The following is a 9,776-nucleotide window of genomic DNA, read 5'->3' on the forward strand; positions in this document are numbered from 1 at the left end:
TGAAACAGTAACCTAATAATTTGGTTACTTTGAGGATCAAATGAGATAATGGGTGCAATTTGCATTATAAACTGTAGTGTGGTCCCCACATATTGTTATCATTAATGTGCGGTGAGTTCATGCAAGCATTTGGACCAATGTTCTTATTCCTAACTCAGTTTGGAACAGTACTGGGAGGAACGCAGGCCAAATACTAACTCCATTTTAGAGATGGGGCAAAGTATCATGCTAAATTGTGCTATGTGGTATAATGGTGGAATAGAGAATGCTGTGTGAGCACAGAAAAAGGAACAATTCAGAGCTTAAGTGAACTTTATAGTGGAAATGCCATGTGAACTGGCCATTGAAGATTAAGTCTGAGAAAGGGAAAGCTATTCCACTCTCCTTAGTTAGTGGTAGAGATCTAAGTAGAAGCCAGGGCCACAAACATGCAGTTAGGTACTGCTTCCCAGTGCTCTTTGACCACCCCCCTGCCCACCAATGCCAGAGCATATTCTCTTTGCTTTTGCTAAGGGCCTAGCTGCCATGGGAGCACCACCATTCTTGCTTAGTCTCTTTGCAATTTGCTGTCAACAACTTACTGTCAGTGTGCAAATGTACAGTTCACATCCCCCAGATATGCAGCATCACACTTCAGTTTCTGCCTTCAAGCCTCTTCCAAGTTGTCTGATGATGCCTGCTGTTGGCTGACTGCCATGCCTTATCTGGGAATCAATGAAACCAGTAGGTCAACTGTGAGCAGCTCTCCCAGGAAACCAGCAGGGTTAATTTTAAAGGAACTGTGACTTGTCACACACACTGTGATTGTTCTACACCTGAATGAGGTTGCTAGAGGTCCCTCCGTCCTATCCCCTCCTCCCCTATTTCCTTCAGTGACTTTGGAGAAAAAACAGATCCTATTTGGTTTCCTTCTTCCTCAATCTCTTAGGTTCCCAAAGTCTGACTGTTCCCTTCACACTTTTTCAAAGGGCATTGGTGGGGACCCAGTAACCCACCTCATTCCTAAAAACTTGGTTACCCAGTGGTGGGCCATATTTCTATTTAATAGCCTGTGATAATAATAACCATGGTATATTCATTTTACAGATGAAGAAGCTAAACCTCAGAGAGGGTAAGAGGTGAGAGGCTCAGGGTGGGGAAAAACCAGAACATGAGACGAGAATACAGCCTAAGGCAAGGCAATAATGACTATCTGTCAATGTTTGGCTGCCCAGCATCCATTTCCCCGCTTCCTGATAGTACCCTGATTTCTGTATACATTATGTGCAGTCTTGGGTGGGAGCAGACATTCAGAGAGGCCTGTCTCCCACTACAGTTAGGGAAGGGCTACAGAATTCTAACCTTTGAGATTTAAGGGAAATAGCAAAAGTTACCTCCCTGCTGAGACTAGTATGCAGCCTAGCCCACACTCCATGTTTAGCAAAGGTCATTTCTGCTCAGCACTCTTTTCTTACAATCTGAGTGGTGTTAGGCAAGTCACTAAACATTCTTTGCCTCAGAAATGATGTGTGTAGGTCGGATGTGGTGGCTCATGCCTGGGTGGATCACTTGAGGTCAGGAGTTTGAGATCAGCCTGACCAACATGGTGAAACCCTGTCTCTACTAAAATACAAAAATTAGCCAGGTGTGGTGGTGTGCGCCTGTAATCCTAGCTACTCGGGAGGCTAAGGCAGGAGAATCACTTGAACTAGGGAGGCAGAGATTGCAGTGAGCCAAGATCTGGGCAGCCTGGGCAAGAGAGTGAGACTCCATCTCAGAAAAAAAAAAAAAAAATGTATGTAACATCACTATCATTCCTAACGTGTTTAAGTTAAGTGCTCAGTGGTTAATTAGGGCTCTGATCATCATAATTATTCTTTTGTCCCCAGTGAATGGGTTGAATCAATTGTGGTATATATCATCAGCATGACAGAAACTATTTAAAGTAATGTGGAAGCAGATATTGACTTATTGAAACAGAAACTGATTTACATGGTTGAATAAAAAGGTCAAATTATGATCATACTTTGATTAAAATATGTATATACGCCAGGCATGGTGGCTCTGCCTTTAATCCCAGCACTCTGAGAGGCCAAAGTGGGTGGATCAGTTGAGGCCAGGAGTTCAAGACCAGCTGGCCAACATGGTGAAACCTCATCTCTACTAAAAATACGAAAATTCGCTGGATGTGGTGGCATATGCCTATAATCCCAGCTACTTGGGAGACCGAGGCAGGAGAATCACTCAAACCTGGGAGGTGGAGGTTGCAGTGAGCTGAGATCACGCCACTGCATTCCAGCCTTAGCAACACAGCAAGATTCTGTCTCAAAAAAAAAAAGAGAAAAAAAAAGAATAAAAATACCTGAAATAGTACATCCCAAAATGCTAATCAGTATTTCTCTGATGTTTTATTTTTGCCTTTCTTCATTTTCTATTTTCAGTGAACAGACATTAGTTAATAGTTTCTAATTTTTAAGTTTAAAAAGGCCATCACTTAGAGGAGAATCGAGGCTTGATTTCAGCCAGGGGCAAATTCAAGCAGATAGCACAAGGCAGCCAGGTTCCACAAAATAGGGATGAAGTCAGAATAGCAGTCACATCAGATATGTGGATGGCATACTTCCGGTTTAAAGGGCAGTCCTAGGCAGTGGCTAGATACACAGTCCAACCCTCCAGGGGAGCTGGGGGCCAGAGCAACTCAGGTCCTTGTAACTACTCTAATTCCCTGAAAACCTTTCTTAGTTACCCTCCCCATCTACCAGCCACTGTCTACTCCATTCACCTAATTTATTTCCTTCCCAGGACTTACTCTGAAAACACCTTATTTGGTTGTTGTCACAGGAATGTAAGCTCATGGGTGCAAACATTTTGTCCATCTTATTCATCATATATATGCTGTGACATGAAGAGCACCTGCACAAAATAGGAGCTCAATTAAAAAGAGAATTAATGCAAAATCAAAACCCACCAGGGAATAAAAATAAGGGAAACTGAGGCAGAAATCCAGTTGTGCCTTTGGGATCTACAAGTGTGAGGGGTCAGCAATTATGAGTTCACCTTTTGGGGTTGGATTCAAAGTAAGGAATATAAGCAAATAAATACAATTCAATGGTCTTTTTTCTTTTCAAAAAGCAGTTATCACATTTTTTAAAAATGGTGATGACACTTCCAGAAGAATATGACAGTCTCTATGTATGAACTTATTGGAAGTCTGGGCTAAATGAGTAACTTCCTGAATGACATGAAAAGTGATGAGGCTCTGGCATTCTGGAAAAACTTGATACAAATTGTACACTAAAGCAATTCCATGGAATGATATTTAAAAGTTTAAATGGCTACTTAGTCTAAAAGATTTTGGCTTGAAGTTAAATGAATATTTCTCATACACATCAAAATCCCTGGCATAACTCAGTTTTTCTGGGACACAAGGAAGCAGAGAATTCTGAGTTTTATGTCAAACCTTTTGTGAACGAGCAAGTAGGAAAAATGAAAGCGAGAGGGGACAGCTGAGACTTTCATTCAACATCTTTTATATGCCACACACTAACAAGCCATGAATTTTCTCATTTAATAACCCTACAAGGCTGGCACAATTTATTTCCATTTTCCACAACAAAAAAATAAGGCTGAAACAGATTGACTTGCCCAAGATCACAGTTAATAAATTACAGAGGAAAATCTAAATTCCAGGTTTATTTGATTCTAGAGCCTGCATACTTTTTATTTACCACACTTGCCTCTCCAGCATTCCTGGAAATCCCCTTGTTGAAATATATTGCTCATCTTAAAAAAAAAAAGAAGGCAATAATATGGCTTAAAAGGAAGCAGGAAGTAATAGGAAAAACTAAGTCATTCACAAACTATTAGGTTGAATCACATAAAATTGCTGATACTTGACTTTTTTTTAACCCTTAAAAGAAGCAGTTTCATATCCTTCAACCTCATGGTATGGTATTATTTCTGTGGATAAAGATCACTATGACAACCCTATTAATAACTACTCCATCACTCATCTGTACACACCTTTACTGATTAAATTTCATGTCATTTCAGTAACGGCTTAAGACAGGAAGGGTTCTACATATGAGGAAGAGCAGATTTGATAACCCTACCCATTTTTCAGAGTAGCATTTGCCTTAGGAAAACATTTACGTTTTTTTAAAGGCTCCCACCTGTCCCTTACTCCCTGCCCCTTCCATGTCGCACTTTCCACATCATGTTCTGTCAAAATAACTTTTTTTTTTTTTTTCTGAAAAGAGACAGGGTCTCGCTCTGTTACCCAGGTTGGAGTGCAGTGGCACAATCACAGGTCAATGCAACCTTGAACTCCTGGGCTCAAGCAATCCTCCCACTTTAGCCTCCTAAGTAGCTGGGTCACCATGCTGGGCTATTTTAGTTTTTGTAGAGACAGGGGTCCCAGTATGTTGCCCAGGCTGGTCTCAAACTCCTGGGCTCAAGCAATCCTCCCACCTTGGCCTCCTAAAGTGCTGGAATTACAGGCGTGAGCCACTGCACCCAGCCTAAAATTACTCTTGAATTTTGCTTCTACAACAGGCTTCTAACTGGTCTCCCACACTTCCAATCTATTCTCCAAAGGTTTTTTCCTAAATGCAAATCTGAGCTGGGCTCAGTGGCTCACACGTGTAATCCCAGCATTCTGGGAGTCTGCAGCAGGAGAATCAGTTGAGGTCAGATGTTTAAGACCAGCCTGGACAACACAGCAAGACCCTATCTCTCAAAAAAGAAAGAATTTTAAAAATTAGCTGGGTGTGGTGGCATACGCTTTAGTCCTAACTACTTGGGAGGCTGAGGTGGGAGGATTGCTTGAGCCCAGGAGTTAAAGTTTACGGTGAACTATGGTTATGCCACTCACTGCACTCCAGCCTAGGTGACAAAGCAAGACCCTGTCTCTTAAAAAACAAACAAAAAGCAAATTTATCACTTATCTGCTTACAATTTGCCATCTCCAGCCTAATCGTATTGCCTCCCCAAAATGCTATGTTGAATAGAACCCAATTCTCTGTGTCATGCACCTCTGTGACTTTCTCCCACCTGTTTTGTGGCTGGAATGGTTTTTTCACCTCTTTTCCCCATCCCTTATTTGACATTAAGTAGGCAAATTTATGCTTTTCAAGGCTTAATTCAAATCTCACCTCTTTATGAAACTATGCCTGACTCCTCTGATAGCCACCAGTTTTCTGTGCTCTCACAGCAATTGATACATTTTTCTATTTTAAGACTTTCAAGTAGTGCTCTGATTAGGTGTTTCTGTGCCCTTAAAATATTCACCAGACTTTATCTTACTCTTAGTAACATCAGGATGTTGCATAGCACTAGATGTACAGCAGCTATTACGAGTCAGAACCCAAGGGTCCTTAGCACTGAGTCCCTGTGTTGTATCTTAGGTTGGGGAATGAGGGAAAAAGCATACAGGTTGAGTGCCAAAAACAAGGGTGCACTCTTCCAGGGCGTTTCCAGAGTTCTTTTACATTGAAGGCATAATAAGCTGGGGACTACTTGAACTTGAATTTACATTTCCATTACCAAGGCTTATTTCATTAGGGTAAACGATGTTTATGAGCACTATATATGGATTACATAAGAGCATTTGAATTTTATGTTTTATACAAACATCTAGGATGGTAGTTGGGCACCTAGAAATCAAATTGTCCTTTGCTACAACCATGAAATACAAATTCAATTTGATAAACAAGAAACAATTTGCTAGCTGAAAATATATGTATGCAGTATAAAACCACCAGGAGCACACATGGCCACAAAGACAAGCTGTTAGATCAAGAACATTCATCCCACCAAATATTAATATTTCCATAATGCTTCCTCAGTACTTTTAAAGTTTGGTAGCAGGCATTAAAGTGTTAAAAATCTTTATAGATAATAAACATAAAATTGACAAAATGTGTCCTACCAGCTTGGGAAAAAGATCATCACTATCTGATTTTAGCTGTGGGAACACATTTGTCCAGTTTGTGGAATACTAGTGTTCTAGCAGGGTAAGTTTGAAAAATATGCTCTTAGCCTAACAGAAAGCAGTCATACTTTACTCAAAGCAGGGGATCACTTAAAAAAAAAAAAGTGTGACTTACTTTGTAGAATGAGAAAATTTTGATTATAATTCATTAAATTCACTTTTTAAATGTTGTTGGGCTTTCAGGAATGGTTTGCATAGCTCAGTAGAGGTCAGTAATTTTCCCAGACTCCTTGAGCCAGATGGGCATTTTACCTACACCCTGGCTGGAGAAGTCCTGTGTGGTAGGAGTCTGTCCCCACCCTCTTATAAGGAAATATAGTGTTAACTCACAAGAGGATGCCCAGAAAAGGCTGAGGTTTCAGCCACTTCGAAGCCCAAGAGATCAAGATCACAGATATAAAAATCACAAAAGCTGGAATCAGGGACTGTAGCCAATAAAATATCTTAGCTACACCCAGTAACAGGGTGGGTGGGGTAGACAGCATTTATTTTCAAGATGTACTGGAGATAAGACTGATGTGATATTTCAATTTCCTATTCACTTGGAGAGATAGGCTGTGTATCTGCAACATATCCTGACTCATCTTTTTTTTTCTTTTGAGACAGAGTCTTACCCTGTTGCCCAGGCTGGAGTGCAATGGCACGATCTGGGCTCACTGCAACACCCGCCTCCCAGGTTCAAGCTATTCTGCTGCCTCAGCCTCCCGAGTAGCTGGGATTACAGGTGCCCACCACCATGCCCAGCTAATTTTTTTTTTTTTTGTATTTTTAGTAGAGACAGGGTTTCACCATGTTGGCCAGGCTGGTCATGAACCCTTGACCTCAGGTGATCCACCTGCCTCGGCCTCCCAAAGTGCTGGGATTACAGGCGCGAGCCACTGCGCCCGGCCCTGATTCATCTTATGTAGGAGACATTATCATAATGTAGGAGAGTGCTGTCTTTTTCTCACCTAACATTTTTTCCTAGGCACATCCCCATGGTGCAATTTAGTCCACACCCTAGTTATCTTTATGACTATATGCATTATTCATTTGGTCACTCAACAAATATTTATTAAGCATGTACTATCTACTGGGTACTCTGGTACAGACTATAGACACACCACCATTGCTTGTCAATACTCATTTTGGAGCATCTTGATCATTTTTAATTTTTATTATTAAAAATGTTATTAAATCTTTGGACTTTTTTTTTCAGTATGCCTCTCAAAAATAGTATTAGCAGGGAACAGTCTGACCAGGTCCAAAAATTGTATAGAAACTGTTGTATGTGATTAAAATTAAGGCAGAGGCTTTAATTTTAAAATTATATGTGAAATTTATGGTTAGGCTACTGTAGTAGACCACGTTAAGGATGACGAGAGTCTAAACCAGGACAATGGCATTGGAGTGGGGAAAGATTAGAAAAATATTGAGGAACGAAAAAAATGCGTCTTGGTGTCTGATGAGATATAGGTGTGAGGGTAGAGTTAAGGATGACTACTGCGTTTCTAGCATAAATTACCAGAGAACACAGTAGAGGAACAAGTTAGGGGAACAAGATAAATTCCATTTCATTTTGATGTGCCCATTGGTAACATCCAGGTAGAGATATCCCAGTTGATTTACAGAGCTTGTTGAAGAGGTAGCTGTAAAAACACAAGGCTTCCCTGCTCCTTGTTTATGGCAGTAAGGATATTTTAAAAAATATAAAAAACAAAAATAAAACATAAGGCTTTTTAGTATAGATTTTTAAGCCAGAAACCCAGAAAGTCAGCTAGCTGAATTGTTTCATTTTACAGATAAGGACATAGGCCCAGTGACATCTGTCTGTTTTCACAAAGCTACTTAGTGAATTGAGAATAGATTTAGAAAAATTCATTCAGGACTCTTTCAGTCCAACATGCTGCATTTCATTTGTGTATTTTGTTGGTTTTACAATTGTGATGGTTAATACTGAGTGTCAACTTGATTGAAGGATGCAAAGTATTGATCCTGGGTGTATTTGTGAAGGTGTTGCCAAAGGAGATTAACATTTGAGTCAGTGGGCTGGGAAAGGCAGACCCACTCTTAATCTGGGTGGGCACCATCTAATCAGATGCCAGTGTGGCTAGAATATAAAGCAGTCAGAAGAACGTGAAAAGACTAGATTGAGGCCAGGCACGGTGGCTCATGCCTGTAATCTCAGCACTTTGGGAGGCTGAGGCAGGTGGATTGCCTGACATCAGGAGTTTGAGCCCAGCCTGGCCAACATGGTGAAACCCCATGTCTACTGGAAATACAAAAAATTAGCTGGGCGTGGTGGCAGGCGCCTGTAATCTCAGCTACTCGGGAGACTGAGGCAAGAGAATCATTTCAACCCAGGAGGCAGAGGTTGCAGTGAGCCGAGATCATGCAATGGCACTCCAGCCTGGGCAACAAGAGTGAAACGCCATCTCAAAAAAAGAAAAGACAAGACTGGACTAGACTGGCCTAGCCTCCCAGCCTACATCTTTCTCCAGTGCTGGACTCTTCCTGCCTTCGAACATCAGACTCCAAGTTCTTCAGTTTTGGGACTCAGACTGGCTTTCCTTGCTCCTCAGCTTGCAGACAGCCTGTTGTGGGACCTTGTGATCGTGTGAGTTAATACTTAATAAACTCCCCTTTATATATATATCCTATTAGTCTGTCCCTCTAGAGGACCCTAACTAACACAATTATTCCAAAATACATACAATGCAAAGTTTTCTCAGAATCCTATAATTATATACAGAGCCCAGATAAAAGACACAAATCCCACTTGCATTCTTTTGTCACTGCATGACTGACTTCTCAGAGATTCTGCCATTGCTAGATGGAGAAAATAAAAAAGGAAGTGGTCAGATTATTAGAAGTGACTTTTGATCACAGTGAGCAACCCCTAAACATCACACTGTTATTGTAATCTGGCTGCACATATCTCTGGGCTCAATGTTAAAGAACCAGTCATCTGATTGTCATTCTGAAAGCAAACAAAGCCAGTATGTTCATCATAGATGATCTGTCACATGAGGAACATGGGTTATGACAACTACGTTTAGCTAACAATAGTTGATAGGCAAAAGTGCCAAGAGCTTATTAAAAAAACTACACAACAGGCTGGGTGTGGTGGCTCACACCTGTGATCCCAGCACTTTGGGAGGCTGAGGTGGTGGATCACCTGAGGTCAGGAGTTTGAGACCAGCCTGACCAATGTGGAGAAACCCCATCTCTACTAAAAATGCAAAAATTAGCTAGGTATGGTGGCAGGCATCTGTTCTTCCAGCTACTCGGGAGGCTGAGGCAGGAGAATCGCTTGAACCCATGAGGCGGAGGTTGCAGTGAGCTCAGATCGTGCCACTGCACTCCAGCCTGGGCAACAGAGTGAAACTCCGTCTCAAAAAACAAAACAAAAAACAAAGAAAACTACACAACAAATAATTACAGAGTCAAGGGCCAATGATACCTCAATTAAATAATTCTCAAGACATGAAGATTCTTTTAAGTAAGTTACTGTGTAAAATGAAGACCTAAATTCTGAGGGAAGTATAAAGGTAATGAGAACAGGGTTCAGTCTTCTCTGTAAGGTAAGGAAGGTCAATGTGGGAAGAAATGGAATGAATACATACTGATGAGCATCTACTGTGTGCTAAATATTCATAATAAATAATTATATCATCTCATTTTCATATCACCTCTGTGAAATACATGTTAAAAGCACCTTACAAATGAGGAAACTGAGGTACAATTTATTAGGCTGTGGTGGCAATGTGTGACTAGTTACAAGGGCTTTAGTGTCAGATGCCCTGGCTTTGTATCTGAGTTTGTC

This window comes from Nomascus leucogenys, chromosome 15 (assembly GCF_006542625.1).
Source record: "Nomascus leucogenys isolate Asia chromosome 15, Asia_NLE_v1, whole genome shotgun sequence".
NCBI classification, from domain to species: Eukaryota; Metazoa; Chordata; class Mammalia; order Primates; family Hylobatidae; genus Nomascus; species Nomascus leucogenys.